This window comes from Elephas maximus, chromosome 22 (assembly GCF_024166365.1).
Source record: "Elephas maximus indicus isolate mEleMax1 chromosome 22, mEleMax1 primary haplotype, whole genome shotgun sequence".
Classification (NCBI taxonomy): Eukaryota; Metazoa; Chordata; class Mammalia; order Proboscidea; family Elephantidae; genus Elephas; species Elephas maximus.
The window spans coordinates 63,185,704-63,203,878 of NC_064840.1; the positions used below are offsets into that span (position 1 = coordinate 63,185,704).

At 45.2% G+C, this 18,175-nt stretch overlaps 1 long non-coding RNA gene across 8 annotated transcripts in view; it reads left to right on the forward strand.

Annotated features, from left to right (window-relative positions):
* LOC126065328 (uncharacterized) overlaps positions 1-18,175 on the forward strand; it is a 303,221-nt gene that overhangs the window by 246,507 nt on the left and 38,539 nt on the right. For 6 of the 8 annotated variants that reach the window (XR_007514833.1, XR_007514827.1, XR_007514825.1 and 3 more), the window contains one exon: positions 12,291-12,360. The exons of the other annotated variants lie outside the window; for them this stretch is intronic. This is a non-coding gene — a long non-coding RNA (uncharacterized LOC126065328). The remainder of the gene's footprint in view (positions 1-12,290; positions 12,361-18,175) is intronic. 8 annotated transcript variants of the gene reach the window in all.

Genomic DNA, 18,175 nt, shown 5'->3' on the forward strand with positions numbered 1-18,175 from the left:
ACAATTCAGCCCCTGTCCTCAGGAAAGTCACCATTTAGGAGGAAAGGCAGACTTGTCAAACACTAAATCTTAGTACACAGACACACGCAACGGTCCAGGTAAGTTTAAGGTACTTATGTTGCCAAGAAGAGCCCTGGTGATGCAGTGGTTAAGCATTGGGCTGGTAACCAGAAGGTCGGCAGTTTGAATCCACCAGCTGCTCCTTGGAAACCCTATGCGATGGTTCTACTCTGTCCTATAGGGTTGCTGTAAGTCAGAATCAAATCAGTGTGTTTGGTTTGGTTGTTGCTGAGAAGAACAGTCCTAAGAAGACGGGGAGACGACAATAGGATCACTTGGAAAATGTGGTCCTGCTTTCGTGGGACTTACAACTTGGCGGAGAAGTTTTCTATAACTTGGTGTTTCTCATCTTTTCTTTTTTTTAAAAATGGCCATTCCTCCAGGAACTTTTTAAGATATATTTTCCTGATCACTTTTCTCTACCCCTTCCTTTCTCCAATGAGATTTTAATGCCACCTATATACAATATACCCGTGTGTGTCCTGTGGCCCTTTAGGGGGTAATAGGCCATTGTAATACCTAAGTTTTTTTGTCATTCAGGAACCAGTGTTCACCCCCTCGGGGGTGATGGTGCTTCCGTTGGGAGTGTGTGCAATCACCAAATGCCCTTCCGCCCTCCCAGCCAACTCCGCTGACCTCAGACAACTTCTCCTCCGCGTCCTGATGGCTTTGCTTCTTCTCTTCTGTCGTTCTTGTTAGGTGCTGTGGAGTTGATTCCAACTCTCGGCGACCCTATGTGACAGAGTAAAACTTCTCCATAAGGGTTTCAAAGCTGTGACCTTTTGGAAGCAGATCTCCAGGCCCCTCTTCTGTGGAGATGCTGGGTGGGTTTGAAGTGCCAGCCGTTAGGTTCGTGGTCGAGTGCAAACTGTTTGTGGCACTCAGGGCCCTTCCTGCCTAACCTGGTGTTTAACAAATCCTTGTTGATTGATGGGCATGTTTTCCCTTCTCAGCACAGCTAGGGAGGGCAGAAATTGTTCTTTTAGAAATCTTCTCATTGAGCACAGGGCACAGAGAAGTGGCTTAAAAAACATTAGCTGAATGAATTGAATAAAGAAGGGTCAGATTTGAAGAATGTTTTTGCTTTGGTTCTCACCGTTTACAAAACGTTAATTCACTCAGGTCCTGACATCCCGCAGCTTCACTTTGAGTGTCAAGTGGCTCCAAAGGCTTGAATCCATCACTGGCCTTCCAAGCTCACATTTTCTCAGGGCCTGAGCAAGCCAACTACCAAGGGCCACCTTCTTTCAAGAGGTTGGTTGACTCCTGGAAAGAGAGCCATTGCTGGCAATCTCAAATTTTAGCTGCACTGGGAAACCAATTGCAATCCCAAAGCTCTGCCTTTTTGGATTTGTCCCGGCCGCTTGACAACCCTTCTTCTGAGGGCTCTTTCCTGGAGCAGCCTCTGGTTGGGTTGGATTAGCAGAGACTTTTAGATGTTCTGGTTTGTAAATTACTGGAGAAATTATATCCCTGTCATATTTGAACACTCTGAAATAGGAAAGAATTACTTTACTGGGTGTTCCCCCTCCCTCCTCATAAATGTTTGAAGCTAACAAAATGTTTTCAAGCAATTTCTTGCCACGAGATTGGGTGAAACTTACTTCAAGTGCCTTTCCAGAACCTGTCCTAGAAAAGTAATTGTGTAATTAGCTATAAATTAGTAAAAATTATGCTAATTACTTCCAGGTGTGACATATTTTGTGCTTAAAAACAAGTAAAAGAAATAAAGGGGCTGTCACCGTGGTTCCCAAGTGAAGGTTAGCACGGGCAACTTGACAGGCTGATGTGCACATTTTCTTAATATTATTTTTTTTTAATTATGTAATTTCTGAATAAGTACAAACAGACCCGAGAACAAAAGTACAACAGAAAAACCCAGCGGTGGTTTTTTTTTTTTTTTTTTTGTATGTGTGTATGCTTAATTAAAAGGAGTCTAAGTAGGAGTTTTTTTTTTTTTTGAGTACTTTTCTTTTCAAATGTGTAATGGGGAGATGGGAGGTAGTGGGATGGGGGTGTTGGCATTGGAGAGGTTTCTGGGCTTCAGGGGCTCTTTAAGCCAAAAGAGGTCCAGTGGCCCTTCGGGTTGTTGCTTTCTGCACACACCCTTCACCCTTTCAGTTCTTGTTATTAAGGTAATGTGGACCATGGCCAAGAAATGACAGCCATTGTATGCTAATGGCATTGTCTTCAGTGTTCATTTGCATACAGCTCTTTACTTTGCACAATGCTTTATTGTACAGGTCTTATATTCTTCTGGCCACAGTCCTGTGATACATTCAGGGCAGGTATTATGTATGGCCTTTATTGTGTCCATAAAAGTCTGGAGAACACATTCTCCTGGGATGGGGTAAAGGAGAAAGAAGGATCTACCTCCTTTCTTCCTTCTTAGTCGTCTTTTCTTGTTTTGAAACTCATTCAGCAGTGATTGGTACATCTTTTCTGTGCCCACTAGCAGTGGGGGTTAAAAAAAAAAAAATGGGTCCATCTGTTGGCCAGACATGTTGTTGGACTCTGTAACAGGGGCTGGACATATAAAGACCAATAGCACACTAAAGATCACAGGTGGAGGAGATAGAAATGAGGAAATAATCTGATGGAGTATGAGAACTACTCTAATTATGGTGGCCCTAGGTCTTGGATGGAAACCCTGGTAGTGTAGTGGTTAAGAGCTATGGTTACTAACCAAAGGTTCGGTGGTTCAAATCTACCAGCTGCTCCTTGGAAACTCCAAACAGTTCTACTCTGTTTTATAGGGTCGCTATGAGTCAGAATTGACTCGAGGCAGTGGGTTTTTTTTTTGTTGTTGTTGTTGGAGGTCTTGGGTTTTCTAAGGATAGTCCCACTTTCAAATATTTTATCTCATTGTCTTTCCACAAGTACATTTGTACTCATGTGTCTTTGTGTCTCGAACTTTAATTTGGAGAACCTGATCCTCAGAGCTGTAATGTTGTTGAGTCGACTCCAAATCATGGTGACCCCAAGTGTATTAGAGTAGAACAGCTCCAGATGATTTTCAGTGACTGATATTATGAAGCAGGTCAACAGACCTTTCTTTTGAGGCACCGCTGGGAAGACTCAAACTACCAGCTTTTTGGTTAGCAGCTGAGTTTGTTATCCATTGTACTATACAGGGACTCCACAGCTGTAATAAACTCGTTACTGTTGAGTTGATTCTAAAACACAGTGACCCTATAGGACATAGTAGAGCTGACCCATAGGATTTCCAAAGAGCGGCTGGTGGACACGAACTGCCGACTTTTTGGTTAGCAACCAAGCTCTTATCCACTGAGCTGTAAGAGAGGAATGTGAAAAGTGCTTCAGTCAGAGGAGGGTCATACTCACAAAGGACAAGCATCTGAGTCAGGTCTTCGAGGGTAAGTATACGTTCTCCAGGCAGAGAAGGAGAGGAAGATGATGCTTTTGGTAGAGGGAGACCTGAGGAGGGCTTCGAAGTCTATCAAGAATGCACTGGGAATTAATGGAGAGAAGGAGGTCCTGGCAGAGGAAGTAGCAAGGAGAAAAGTACAGAGATGTTAAATAAGGTGAAGTGTTGGAGGAGCTACACATAGTTTAGTACCCCTAGAGCACTGAGAGGGAGGAGGTGAGAGGGGGAAGGAAGCAGGGCCTAAGGAGGACCTTGTAGGCTATACCAAGGGAGACTTTGAAATAAAAGGAAACCGCTGTAAAATTTAAGTATGGTGTTTGTGTGTATGTATGTATGTGTGTGTGTGTGTGTGTGTGTAATTGGGGCTGGGGCAACAGACCCTACCCACCTCCGTCCCTGCTTCTGTCCCTAGAAGGGAGATCAGGGAACTCCTGTTGCTCCAGGAGACCTCCTTGGGGGGATGTCCTGACAGAGTGGCTTGCTGACCTTTCCTTTTACCCCGAAGCCTTCACTCACCACCACAGACAGCATCCCTAGGCTTTGCACCTACAAATTTAAGCCAACAGATTCTTAAGGAGCCGCTGTGAGCAGCCTGACCAAACAAGGGCAATGATTCTCTATAACAACTTACGAGGAGAAGGTATAATGAGCACATGTGTATTCCTCAGCATTCTTGACATCCTTCACAGCCTTCTGATGAGTTTCCAATCTCCAGATTAAAAAAACAAAACAGAACAAAAACAAAAAACTCAATGAAATGTCTTTTTAAAATCAGAAAATAAGAGGTACTAAGGCAGAGAAGGAAAAACAAGGTCCCTGGGTGGTGTAAATCATTTGCGCTTGACTGTTAACTGAATCTTTATGGAAGCAGATTCAACGGCAGTGGGTTTGGTTCTTATTAGCTGAAAGTTTGGTGGTTCAAACCCACCCAGTGACATCATGAAAGAAAGGCCTGGCAATCTGCTTCCGTAAAGATTACAGCCAAGAAAACCCTATGGAGCAGTTCTACTCTGTAACACATGGTAACACCATGAGTTGGAATCGACTTAACGGCAACAGGTTCAGCTTTTTTGTTTGTAGGAAAAACAGAACAAATAAAAAAATAATAACAATAACCAACCTAATAAAAAAGGCATAGCCCTGGGGGCAGGTGAGCTGACTGATTGCTGACTTTGTGCCTTGTCATCAGTCTGACTTACCTGATTCCCTTTCCTTGTCTTGGCTTCACATTCTGCATTTTCGAAATGAAAGGATTGAGCTAATTTGCCTCAAAGATCTTTCCAGCTCTGATCTGTAAACTTTGCAGTTTCTTTTTACTTTTGATAGAGCACAAGAAAAAAATAAGGAGCCCTGGTGGTTCAATAGTTAAGTGCTTGGCTGCTAACTGAAAAGTTGGTGGTTCGAACTTACCAGCCACTCTTGGGGAGGAAAGACCTGGCGATCTGCTCCTGTAAAGATTACAGCCTAGGAAATCCTATGCGGCCGTTCTACTCTGTCCTACGGGGTTTCTGTGGGTTGGAATCTACTGGATGGCACACAAAAACGACAACAGCAGCGGCAGTAGTACTAATAATGACGAGGATGCTGAGATGATAGGAGTTAGTGCCCTGGTGGCACAGTGGTTAAGAGCTCGGCTACTAACCAAAAGGTCAGCAGTTCGAACCCACTAGCCACTCCTTGTAAACCCTATGGGGCAGCTCTACTGTGTCCTGTAGGGTCACTATGAGTAGCAATTGACTTGACAGCAATGGGTTTGATTTCGGCATCAGGATGGCCAAGTGGTCTAAGGTACCAGACTCAAGCCCATCTTCCTCTGCATTGAGGATTTTGGTCTCCAAATGGAGGCGTGGGTTTGAACCCCACTTCTGACACATTGGTTTTGGAGCCCTGGTGGCATAGTGGTTAAGAGCTATGGCTGCTAACAAAAAGGTCAGCAGTTTGAAGCCACCAGTCGCTCCTTGGAAACCCTATGGGGCAGTTCTCTTCTGTTCTATAGGGTCTTTATGAGTCGTAATCGACTCAATGGCAATGGGTTTGGTTTGGTTTTGGTTTAGCATCTATTGAGTGCATGCCTCCTCTGTGTGTAAGATATTATTCTAAGAACTTTGTGCTTATTAGCCTATTTAATCCTGTGTGGTAGGTACCGTTAGTATCCATATTGTACAGAGGAGGATGTAGGCATGCCGAGTGCCGAAGTAACCAGGACTCTGTGCTGGAATCAGGTGCTTCTGTGTTGGAACCCAGGCTCCCCGAGTTCCATTTCTCTACCAGCCTCCCAGGGCTCTTGAGAGGATTTAATGAGACAATTTTTGTAACAAGCACTTTCCAAATTGCAATGTACCATACACATGTGGACAGAAACCAACCAGGAGCCAGAGCAGATGTGACTAATTTGGCCAGAGTTGGCTAGCCTCCCAAGCAGGACAGCTGGAATCTCAAGAGGAAGGCAGAAGAGGCTGAGTGAGGCCTGGGTGGAGAATGAATTTCTCCTGGCTGAGCTAGGCCTGCCTGCCCTGAGGCTCCCTCCAATTGTGGGATGTGTGTGGCTCTCGGCTTGCCTCCAGGGCAGAGGCCTGGGCCAGACACAGAGCACATATTGAGCTGGAGGGGGCTTCCTGGAACAGGTGACATTTCTCTGGAGATTTCAGCCTTGCGGTCTGGTTCTTCTTGAGTTTCTCCCACTAGGTGGAACCAGGCATGGGGTTGATGGATTTTCTCATTACCCATGGCCACCTCAGTTGGTATGAAAAGCCCTCCCCAGTTGGCCATGCCCCAGGAAGCTGGTCATATTTCCTGCCACGCACCGCAAGGCACCTCTGCTTCAATGGCCCACCCTCCTTGTGTTCCCATAGACAAGGGGCAGTGGCTACCTAGGAGTCTTTGTTGACGCTGCTCCCTTTTTGAAATACTGTCTTGTCCCCACTCCTCCTGAGTCAGGCCCACTCACTGTCAAACCACAGCTGAAGTTCTGCCTCCTTTCAAGACTCTTTTCCTGCACCTTTCCCCCCTGTTTGAGCTCCTAGAGCCCTTATCTCCATGTACACAGTGTCACTTAGCCACCTGGGTATGGCTTCTCTGCAGGGCAAGGGCAGGACCATGATTCAGCCTTCCTTTTTTTTTTTTTTTAATACCTTCAGAGTTTTGCATGTCAGGCATTGCTCATCAGGGTTGCTTACTTAGACAATATTTGTAGGAAGAAAGAAGGAATGATTTGAAGTACCTCGGCCTTTCCTCCTAGATTTTTTTTTTTTGTGAACAGTGTAAGCTTTTGTCTCAAACGTTGGCTTTACTCTGGTCGTTGGAAAGCATTGTAAGTAACAGGAAGGGTGCAGTTCTCATTGCTCACAAGTGAAGTTTGCTGCTGGATCAAAGCCCTGTTAGCCGTGACCAATGTCTGGCAACCCTCTTGTAGGGCAGATAAGCTGCTTGACATGGAGCCTTCCCTTGACCAGACAAGAAACCTTTGCAGACACGCTTTCCAGGTCAACACCACCTATGGGAGCTCCTGGGAGGGAGACTTTTAAAGAAGTAAAATACATTCAGGAAATGTATTTGTTAGAGGGTCTTTGTAGATGTGGTCAAGAGCACACACAGAATTTGCAGGGCCAGTGCAAAATGAAAATGTGCTCGGCTGCTAACCAAAAAGTTGGAGATTCGAGTCCACCCAGAGGCACCTTGGAACAAAGGCTTGGCAGTCTACTTTTGAAAAATCAGCCATTGACAGGGGTTTGAGGACCATGGTTTCAATGGACATCTAAGTCAATTGGCATAATAAAATCTATTAAGAAAACATTGAGCCTCCCACTTTGGAGAGTGGCGTCTGGGGTCTTAAACGCTAGCAAGTGGCCATCTAAGATGCATCAATTGGTCTCAACCCACTTGGAGAAAGGAAGAAAGAAGAACACCAAAGACACAAGGTAATTATAGCCTAAGAGACAGAAAGGACAACATAAACTAGAGACTACACCAGCCTGAGACCAAAAGAACTAGATGGTGCCTGGCCATAAATGATGACTGCCCTGACAGGAAACACAACAGAGAACCCCTGAGGGAGCAGGAGAACAGTGGGATGCAGACCCCAAATTCTTGTAAAAAGACCAGACTTAATGGTCAGACTGGAACTAGAAGGACCCCGGAGGCCATGGTCCCCAGACCTTCTGTAAGCCCAAGATAGGAAGCATTCCCAAAGCCAACGCTTCAGACAGGGATTAGACTGGAATATGGGATGGAAAATGATACTGGTGAAGAATGAGCTTCTTGGATCAAGTAGACACATGAGACTATGTTGGCATCTCCTGCCTGGAGGGGAGATAAGAGGGCAGAGGGGCCAGAAGCTACCCGAATGGACACGAGGACAGAGAGTGAGTGGAGGGAAGAACTGTGCTATCTCAGTAGAGGGAGAGCAATTAGAAGTGTATATAGCAAGGTGTATGTAAATTTTTATAGGAGAGATTGACCTGATTTGTAAACTTTCACTTAAAGCACAAAAAAAAATAATTAAATAAAAAAAAATCAGCCATTGAAAACCCTATAGGTGGCACAAACGATTAAGCAATCTGCTACTAGCTGAAAGGTTGGCGGTTTGAACCCACCCAGAGGTGCTTCAGAAGACAGACCAGTCAAAGTGCTTCTGAAAGCTCACAGCCTTGAAAACCCTGTGGAGTACAGCTCTCTGATACCATGAGCTCACTATGAGTTGGAATCAACTAGACAGCAACTAATCACCACCACCACACCACAACAAAATTTTATGGAGCACAGTTCTACTCTGCCACAATAGGGTCACCATGAGTTGGAGTCTACTCGATGGCAAATATTTTATTTTGTTAAAAAATTAAGAATTTCAAGATAGCCACAACAGAGCATTAAATCAAGCCTGGGGCCTTTCTGAGCGTGAGGGCCCTGTGTAACACATCTCACACCCACACCTATGAAGCTGGCCCTGGGGATGTTTCTCTGCCGTGTGTGTGTGTGTGTGTGTGTGTGTGTGTGTGTGTGTGCTGGCTTGCCATTATGCTGGTGTAGGCGGTGATGGCGTTGGTATGAGTTAATTTCTTCTTCCTTTTACCCAGTATAGTTTCCAAGTTAAGTAATAATATTAAGTACCTACCGTGTGCCCAGCACTGTTCAAAGCGCTATAACCCACTGCCATTGAGTAGGTTTTGACTCGTAGAGATCCTATAGGATGGTGTAGAATTGCCCGATAGGATTTCCAAGGCTATAAATCTTTACGGAAGCAGACTGCTCCATCTTTCTCCCACAGAGCTGTTGATGGGTTCAAACAGCTGACTTTTTGGTTCTCATCTGAGCTCTTTCAGCACTGCGCTGCCATGGCTCCTCTCAAAACACTATGGGGAGTGATTTTTACATAATTAGTAGAAGATACAGGTTCTCCCTGGAGAGATGTTTTACAATATTATAACAGTGACCAGAGTTGTAGGCATTCAGTTAACACCGATCAATGTTAAATGAAGAAACTGAGGCTCAGAGAGGCTCAGTGGTTTGCCCAAAGTTACACAGCTACTCCAGGTCTGCATGGCCTCCCATAAGAAACGCTTAAAGAATAGTACACTTGGTGTGGAGTGACTAGTTGCTGGAGGGGGCCAGAGAAGCAGAGGAACAAGGCTGGACTAGGAAGGGCAGACAGCTGAGGAGGAAGGGTCCAGATTGTGGGTAGAGATGGGTAGGGAAGGCTGAGAGGGAGCACAGTGCAGGCAGCGAGTCGGCTCTGACTCCATCAGAAGGGACCCTGAGGGGATCAGGGATGTCCCCTGGGATGCCTTCTCTCCTCTCTAGCCTTTATTCCATCTCTCCTTTCTTCTAAACAAGGTACCTGTTCTCAAGGGTCATCTCTTTCTTGATTCTAGTTCGGTGTTTTCCAAACTTTTTGGACCACCACCCACAGCAAGGACTCTATTTTCTGCCATTGTCTACTACATATATATGCATATGTGTGCGTGTGGTTTTTGTGTGTGCTTATTCACCATTGCTACGCGAGATGCAATCTGATGTTTTCTATTATATTCTATTACATAATGGCAAATTGAGAGAAGGACCCACTAAACTGAGGCACAATCCCAGGACGAAAAACTGCTGTAGCTCCATTCTTGTCACAGCTGTTAGCTGGGAAGAATTCTTTCGAATTCAAGATGCATATGGAAGGAAGTGGTTGTGTTCTGATAGGCTGGCTGGGGGACTCTCTTTCTTGCCTTCTGAGTGCTTAAAGCTCATACTGCTGGTACCCCCTGTAAAAACGGTGAGGGAACAGTGCCTGACATCTTCCACCTTCACGAGGGGGAAGAAGAGTCAAGATCAACAGCCCAAGGCTGATTCCTATGAGGCAGAGGTCAGACATGCCTCCTCTCTCCACCATCTTTACCAATTCTGACACCAGCCATCCCTCCCTCAGCACTCTCTTACTGGGTTCGATAATTCATAATGGCCACACAGAACTTGCAGACGTACTCACCATTATGGGGTTTACTAGGGAAGTAACAGTTACAATTCAGGCTCAGGATAGCCTCGTCCCATCTGTGCTTGCAGACACACCTCTCCCTGATGCTCACTTTCTGCCCAAAAGCACTCAGCTTTCTCTCTCCGTGGGTTGGGAAGCCCACCACGGTGTCTCCTGCTGCCAGGTCTCTGCTGCTGGGCCTCTCCTTCCTTGGTGGTGGGCTACTCCTGCCTGCTTTGGAACTGGGTGTCTTTTGAGGCAAAACTGACTAATCCCTTAAAACAAAATAAAACAAAAAACCCGTTACCGTTGGGTCAATTCCGACTCACAGCGACTCTGTAGGACAGAATAGAACTGCTGCCCCATAGGATTTCCAAGGACTGTCTCGTGGATTCAAACTACCAAATTTTTTGGTTAGCAGCCAAGTTCTTAACCACTGTGCCACCAGGACTCCCATCCCCTTGGTGGGCCACAATTACCTAATCACACGGTCCTGCCCAGTCACCTGGGTAGGAGTTACAAGACCATAGCTAGAAAGGCCACACACAAAAGTAATTAATTGTACCGCACTCCCATGGAGATCTTAGCTCCTCCCACTTTAGGCTTAATGACATTTGCATATTCTGTCCCCAACCAGAGGGATTACAAACTCCTTGCAGAGAAAACACATTCTTAGGAGGATATAGAACATGTAGAAGGTAACAAGAATTCAGGAAGCTCATTTTTCTAGCCTTTCCCTGTGCCTTGTCCAGAGAAAGTACTCAACAAATATTTATAGCTTGACTGAGTAAATTGATCAAGAATCTCAAGATTTGAGAATTTTTAGAGGAGTTGAACATAATCTCAGCATTGCTCAATAAAAAGGCTTCTTGGTGTGGCTGGCATTTCACTGCTGTCTGAGCAAGCTGTTGGTATCTACCTTCTTCGCTGCTCCTTGTCATGTTTCTGCTCTGACTCAGTCTCTCATTCCAGCCTCAGATTTTCCTGGGGCTTATATCTTACTGCCGATGCTGGAGAGTCTGTCAAGACCCACAAGCTCACCTTGCCTGCCTCCTGAGTCAGACGACAGAAACACCCTCCAAGCCTCTTTCTCCTCCCCACGCAGAAGGGAGAGCACTGGGCTCAGTGTCAGAAAACCTCACTTCCCAGTCCCTTCAACCAGCTGAATGACTTTGGAGAAATTTCTTAACCTTTAGGGAACTCATTTCTCTTTATTTGACATGTCTGGGACTTGTTGAAGATCCGTTGGGGGCGCAAATGGTTTGCACTCAAGTTACCTACTGAAAGATTGGCAGTTCAAACCCACCCAATGGCACCCCAGAAGAAAGATTTGTAAAGATCACAGCTAAGAAAACCCCATGGAGCAGTTCTACCCAGTAACATGTGGGGTCGCCATAAGTTGGAATTGACTTGATGGCAATGGCTGTTTCATGATCAACCTCAGTTTACCAAGGAAACTGAGGTTTAGTTATCCAAGGTTACTTAGCTAATAAGTGGTGGAGTTGGAACTCAAACTTAGGCTTTCTTTTTTCCAAAGCCTTTTTTTTATATTGTGATTACTATCATCATTATTTAATGTAATTATATCAGCATATTAAGTTAATGATTATTTTCTGCAGCCCAGGGGTGCTCTTAAGGGGAAGTGAATTTCTGTTGATGTAGGGAGGATTAACTCATGGTAGGCATGAGGAGGTGATGGTGAAAAAAGGGAAAAGAAAGGGTGGGAGAATGTAAGGGTGAAGGGCTAAGTTTAGGGCTCATGTGAGGCTCATTGTTGAAGGATTCCTGGGTCGTCTTGCTGCTGTTTCAGCTCTCTAGGTCTCTGGGCAGCCATCAGATATGCCATTGGTGCTTTTAATCAACAGACCAATGAACTGATATTTACTTGGGGATTTAGAGACTGATGCAGAAGATTCAATGATGGAAGGCACTTGGCACTGAGGTCATTTTCCATGGCCACACAATCCCTGACCACTAGCCCCGTGTTTGGAGTTGAAGAGAGATGGGTGACGTTCTTGGAGCTTGTGAGCACTTGGTGGTTTTCATCACTTTCTTGTGTTAATGCAGAAGGGAAGAAGGTAGGCGGCAAGGTTGGGGTGGATCCATCTTCCTCTGATGACTCAGCCTCTCCAATGGGACGTGCCAATCCAGGATGACTGCAATTCCTTTTGTTGTTTCTAAACTGGTCATTGAACAGTGCTTTTACATTCTTTGCTCTAATAAACCTTCACAACTATTCTATATGATTGGTTTTAGCACCACCTTCATTTTATAGGTGAGAAAACTGAGGCTCAAAGACAGTATGTGACCTGCCCCACATCCTGAAACCAGGATGTAACCCAAGATTCTGACTTCAAAACCAGCCATGCTCTTTCTACTTTTCTTCAGGTCTTAAAGAAAGGATCAGAATGAGACGTGATTTGCCCAAGAAGTCATGTATTGCTTACCTGGAAGCCTGGTAGGTTGTGTGAGGACACGTCTATGTTGAAGCTTTTGGTTTTTAGCTCTTGGTTGCTTCCCCTGTCTCTGGAGGATTACTTTCCAACAGGTATAGCACAGCGATCTGTGTATTATTAAAAAGTTTTGAAGTAATACAGAATCTATAAAACAGTTTAGCTTAATTAGTAAAGAATATCTGCCTTGAGCATTGTGCTCCTTTTAAGAATTATCTATATGGGATCAGATGGACAACAGCAACTCAAAACATTAGATAGAAACCTTGGGGGGCCGTGAGTTTATGTTAATGGGGGAGGAACAACTCAGAAAAGGAGGGTGAGAATGATTGCACAGCTCAAAGAATGTACACAGTCTACTGAATTGTACAGGTAGAAATTGTTGAATTGGTGTATGTTCTGCTGTGTATATTCTCAACCACAACAACAAAATAATTAAATTAAAAAGAAAAAACAAATCAAAGAACTTGGAAAAGCCTCCTGTTCTCCACTCCCTCCTCAGGTGTTGCTGTTATTGTCTGTCGTTAGCTGCTATCCATGCACAATGGGATTGGATCATTATGATCTGTAGGGTTTTCAGAGGGAGCCATTATTAATAGTTGGGTGTGTGTTTTCCAGACATTTGAAGTGTGGATATACTGCATATGTATGTGTGGTATATATCAAATGCTTTGAAGCGTAAGCAGGATCATACTATACATATAGCACTGCAACTTGCTTTGTTTCACTGAAGAACTTTTCATGGACCTGTATCCATTTTAGTACCACATGCAAGAACTATGCAAGAACTATGTAAGAACTAATTTATTTAATCTGATACCTATTAATAGACATTAGGTTGATTCCAGATTTTTCCTATTCCAAACAGTGCTTTAGTAAGCATCCTTGTACAGTTAGATAAATTCATATTAATGAAATTTCTGGCACATAGAATTTATGCATTTAAAATTTTTATCGATCATGCTACATTGCTTTCCAAAGAGGTTGCCCCCTTTTACACCATCAATCTAAACTTTTTTTTTTTTTTTGCATGTGTTCAGTAAATGCTGTGGAAATTGGTCCTGACAGTTTATTCAATTATTATTTTGATTTCACCGTCCACTCTACTCAGGGGTGATTCCATCACTTTCTGGTGGGTGTGATTTAAGTCCCATCTCTGCCCTTACTGGAGAGGTTGTGTACAGTTTGCTTGACATCTCTGAGCCATGATTTTCTCATAGAGATAACAGTACCTCTCTGGAAGTTAGGGATATAAACTTGTTGCTGTTGAGTCAGTTCCGACTCATAGTGACCCTATAGGACAGAGTAGAACTGCCCCATAGACTTCCCAAGGAGCTCCTGGTGGATTTGAACTGCTGACCTTTTGGCTAGCAGTCATGGCACTTAACCACTACACCACCAGGGACATTCGGAATGTTTAAAACCTCTTGCCCAGTGCCTGGCACAGAGTAAGTGCTCAATGCATGCTATCATCATCCCCCACAAGAGTGGTCAGCTCCTGCCATCGGCCCTAAAGAGAAACGATGGCACGATTTGTCAAAAGACTCAGAGGGGGAACTGAGGCACAGATTGTTAGTGGCCTGTTTCAGTTTGTAGGGGCCAAATTAAAACCCTTAATTTGGTAGACTGTCAGTCTCTTCAGGGCAGTAACATTGTGTTCTACTTCTTACCATCGCCCGAAGCACTGAGCCCAGTGCCTGTGACATAACAGGTGCAGGTAGGTGTTTGGGGTAGTGGGGGAGGGAGGATTTTGACCAGGGAATGTGATAGACCAGAAGGAGACCCAGTAGAGGCAGAGCTTCACCTTTTTAGAATTCACATACACTAGGAGACAAATTACCTGTCTCATTTCTTCCTATTTAAAGAATTTCAGAAAGAAGACTCAATGGCAGTTGGAGGAAGGGAAAAAATAAACAAAAAAAAAAAACCTGTAAAAACAGCCTAGGCTCAGAAATCTCTTTTTAGAAACAGCCTTTGATACTAAGTTGTGAAGCTGGGAGGAGGGAATCTGGATGCCCTTTGGGAAGATCTGTCTGTAATTTACACCTGGGGTGGGGGTGGGGGTTGTTGATCCCAAGTTGAACCTCTCTGGAGGTGATATTTTGAGCTCCTCCTCCTGCCACACCCTCATTGGGTCTGGAGCTTGGAACGGCCACTGACTTCCCCTTCCTGTGACTTTGGGCCTGCTTCTTGTCTCTGAGGCACACTGCCCACTCTTCTGGTCTTTTCTCACTCTATTTTTAGAAAGGCCTTGTCCTTCATTTCCCCCCCAGCAGCCATCTTGCTCACCCTGCCTGCTCACTCCAAAGGCATCTGGTGTCAAGAACTCTATCTGAAAGGCTTCGCCCCTGAAGTCTAGGGCTGTCAATTATCCCTCAGGGCTGTCAGGACACAGGCATGGCAGAGTGGGGGAGGGGGGAGCAGAGCTGTGCCTGGTGGCGTGGGAGCAAGTTAAGGATTGGGGCCAAGAGACCTGAGTCATAATCTGGGTTTTACTACTGACTTCTCACTGTATCAGATCTCTCTAGGCCTCAGCCTTCCCATCTGTTAAATGCAGTTATATCTGCCCTTGACCTAGTCATTAGGGAGCTACAAGGATAGCTCAGATGCTTGATACCAAAGCAAGAGAAATTCCAGGAAGGAAAGCCCTGCATCAGAAATTCAAGATGGTGGTGTTGCATTCTTGTCTCTCATGGGTCCTTTGGGATTGGAAAGATGTGCTGGAACTAATAATATTCCACCCAGAGATTGGGACCTCCTGCCTGCCTGCTCTTAGCTATTCACAGAGGACTAACTTTGAATTTCTTTTTTGCCCCTCACTAGCTGTATGATTTTGAGCTAGTTGCTTAACCTTTCTGGGCCAGAGTTTCCTTACATATAAAATGGGGATACCAATAGCACCTCATTAGATTGTGAATGAATTCAATATTATTATTATCTTTAGCTACATGTGAAAATTCTATTTCAAGGCAGATACACCTTACTTGGCCTACAGTCTATGCTACAGACTCTATGGAAACCCCTCTGCTTGCAGTGAGGAAGTATCAGGAAAGGAAAGATCTCTTTGGATGACAGTTGGGTTTTTCCAAACTATACTTATCTGTTTCAGTCCGTTGCATTCCATTCTATCCCATCAGTACCGTTTGATATACATTCAATGAGCACTTAGTACAGAGTCAGAAGATCCAATGATTTTCTCTGGCTCAGCCTGAATCCTAGAGCATGATACAGGGATGGAAGAGGCAAATCAGAATCAAGGTCCTGCTGAAGAGCTTCGGAAGGAAAGAGAAATAATCTCTGGGCCCTGTCTTCTAACTGAGCCCCCTTTGAGGCATAGACGAAGGGCCTGGGTCCCTAGTCGAAAGAGAAGCCTGCTCTCTAGGCAATGTGTTCATGCTGATTTGGCTTTGAGATGAAAGTGAGGACATGGATTCCATTTCCTAGCAGTTGGGCTTCACACAGGCTTTGGACATTTGAGAGACATGGGGTTAATTGTTCCTTTCTGCAACTTGGCCTGGGCCCTCTTATTCCTACCTCAACTCCATTTGGGAAAAGATATAGGATTATGCATGTGTTATATATACACACCCACACCCACCCCCCGCCCCCCCCCCCACACCCAGGGAAGAACAAATGAGCAGATTTTCTAACCAGGTCCTATCTGTAGATCTGCTGTGAAGGAGTGAGGACCCCTGTGGCTTGAATGTTGGTGTCAGCACTATCAAGTGTTGATTGAGTTTTGGTCCCAGCAGTAAAAAGCATGTGTGAAATTCAAATACAGAATTTCAAACCCTTGAGCACTTCCTGAGAGTCTCAATGGCTTTAATAAGGGAAGGGCATCTCTTTGATGGCAAGGATTATCCTTCACAGTGCAAGCATAAATTGGATCATAATTAATGAATTTGATATATGTTCTTCCTGGCCATGGTTAGGAGCAGGCATTTAGTTTCTATTTATCTACATCTCCATAACATTATATTCCCCTTTATGAGGGGGGATGTTGCCACATGCAAATGAAAGATTACACATTTTTAAGTTCTTCTGTAGCTTAGTGACATGTTTGGAGCAGATCATGTCAGCCACTTCCTCTCCCTCCTCTTCCTCTCTACTTTCCTCTTTTCCTTCCTTCCTCCCTCCCTCCTTCCTCTCCCTCTCTGTCCAGTCCCAGTTTTGCAAATTCTGAAACAGGGTGGTTTTCTAGAGCTGCTTAAATACTGCTCTAAATGCCAGAGCTCCGGCTATAAGGTGGAGAGAAGGAACATGTTGCTTGAGTTGGCCCAACTGCACTCTCTCGCCATTCTTTCCTCTTGGTCTCTCTTTTCTCATCATCTTTCTTCCTTGCCTGCTTCTTCTTTATAGGACAATCCACAGGGAGTGATAGTAGTTGGGCTTGTGCCTAAAGCAGGTATTGTGTACATATACTCTTTCTGGTGCTGAAGGAGAGCTGCCATATAACCTGATTGCTGTCCCTCCTTCATTCAACAAATGTTTATTTGGCTCACTGTGGCCGGTCACTATCCTTGACATTAGGAGTAGGAGGACCAATAAAATATAATCCCTGTCCTTTAGGAGTTTTGAACCTGGCCTCATTTATCATTCTTACCCTCTCTCCATCTTTTGCCAATGTGGTCTACATTCTCTCCTCTCCACCCCATATTGGCTTTGAAGCATCCTGAATGATTTATTCATTTCTAGGATTGGCACACATGCTCGGTTCCAGCCTTCTTTGGATATGGCCAAAACCATGAATCTATTCCAGAGACAGATTATTTTCTTCTAGACTGTGTAAGGAGAAGATAAGTAGATTTCCTTCTAGACTCTATAAAGAAACCCAGAGGTGTTTCCTGAGGGTACCAAGTCAACGGTCGCGGCACATGAGTGTTGATTGCTACCCTGGGTGGCACAGTTGGGGTCCCCACATTACTGAACTCCAAGGGACATGGTTCATATTTTTGTCTGTGTAGAAGGCACCCTCTGGATTGGAAAAATCATAGATTGGTGAGTTTTCTTCACCCATTAGAAGTCTTGAAGTCAGCACCACTCAGCTATTCAGGCAGTCAGGGAGTCAACTTCAGAGGGAGCTCCCCAGGAAAACTGGCAAGAGTAAGGCTTTCTAACTCAGATCACTGAGTAGGTAGTAGTCATGAAGATCAAATATGAAGTCATGGAGGGCATGGGCTTTAGAGGGAGGCCTGACCATGTGAGCTTGGTTGCTGGGCCTGAAGGGAGGCGCAAACCTGCAGGAGGAGGTCAAGGACCAGGAGCCATACATTTCATTATTTGAGAGAAAATAAGTATGGGATCATGTTGAGGCCATGTGCTGAGATTGAGTGTACTCATAGGATCATAGACAGGAGCCAGGGAAAGGATGATGAGGGTGCTGAGTGAGTTGTCTGGGTCAGGGAACCCAAATGTGATTTGACCCAAATAGGCTTATCAAATTTCTCCATCAGAGCAGGGTTCTGTTGCTTATTTCCCATGGTCCCAGACCAGCCCTTGCTCTCTACTTGGGGTGAGCAGATTGCTCACTTGCTCACTGCGTGGGGGTGTGACAGGCTGGGAAGAAGCCCATGGTGACGGCCGGGGCGGGCGCCGGCAGGTGAGGATGGGGCGTAGGGGCTGTGTCTGGCGGCTGTGACAGCCGGGTACCTGCCGGGCCTGGCCCAGGCAGGCCGCGGCCGCTGGCGTCTCCTCGCGCCCTGACAGGCTGCGTGTTAATTGGGGAGGCGCGCGGGGAAATCACAGAGGAGATTTGCTCAGCTCCCGGCTCCCAGCTCGGTGTGCGAGGTGCTCACACCCTTAATCAGAGAGAGGCCCGTG